Raw genomic sequence first — 1,117 nt, 5'->3', positions numbered from 1 at the left:
AAATGTGGCCAGGGAGGACGGGGAAAAGAAAGGGGACCGGTTAATACCCCCCCCTCCCCGTTTATTATTTCCCATCTTTCTCCCACCTCCCAACTTCGGGGCGGTTTCGAGGGGTCGCCGCGCCCGCAGCCTCCCCCTGCCTCCATCCACAAACTGGGCCTGGCTTTTCCCAGCCTTTTTTGGGGTGGGGGGTTTAACTGTGGAGGGTGGTCGTGGTTGGGGCTCCGCTCCGGGCTCCTCCGAAAGAGCCACCAAGTGCTGCCCCGCTTACTAGGGCTGCTATTAATGTTCTTTCTTAGGCCCCTGTAGTGGTGTTATTTTTTCAGCGCGTTTCTGCGCCTTGAAGATGCTCATAGAAGCTCTGCCTTTTTTCTTTTTTTCCCCCCCTTAATTGCAGATGTATTTAAAAAAGAAAAAAATAAGGCTATAAGAGCCGGTATCTGAATTGCCCTGAGCTTCGGAGAGTGCAAACCTAATGCGCACCTTCAAAGGCACTACCAAAAGTTCAGGGAGGGGAGGAAAAAAAAAAAACACCTCAAATCAAGGAATTAGAACAAAAAAGTTGCCCTGAATTGCCTGGGTTACACTTGATATTTCTTCTGGGCTGCAAAGCTGCTTGGTGTGTTGTCCTTCCTCCTGATATTTATGCCCCGAGTAGAAGCGGATTGCTCGAATACATTGTTCCTGGAAAAACGCACCGCACAGCCCCCAAACTCGCTGAAGAACTTGCAGAAGGATAAAAGTACTCCAAACCTCAGCGTCCATCCTCCCTGCCTCCACAGCTTCTCTAGAGCTCCTGCTTACCAAAAATGCTTGTTGTAGGGTTGATCTTAGTCATTTTCTTATGTTCTTGCAGGGGCAGAGTAGCTGGGAGGAGAAGGAGGAGGAAATCATTCACTTTCTCCCTGGCCAGACCCGGGGCAGTGAGGGGCTCTTCCTTTGGAAAGTTGCAGGAATCGTGTGTGTTCCTGCCTGGATAATTTAGTGTAGTTAATCAAATCAATAAAACCAAAGCAGAACAGAGCTAGGAGAAGGCTTTATGGGTTTGCCTTGCTGGTCTATTTCAGCTGCTTCCTCACAGTGCCCTTTTTTTTTTTTTTTTTTTTTTTTTTTTTTT

The sequence above is a fragment of the Geospiza fortis genome, unplaced genomic scaffold (assembly GCF_000277835.1).
Source record: "Geospiza fortis unplaced genomic scaffold, GeoFor_1.0 scaffold5, whole genome shotgun sequence".
Taxonomy (NCBI): Eukaryota; Metazoa; Chordata; class Aves; order Passeriformes; family Thraupidae; genus Geospiza; species Geospiza fortis.
The sequence above is the reverse complement of the archived record's forward strand: the minus strand, read 5'-3'. Positions refer to the sequence as shown.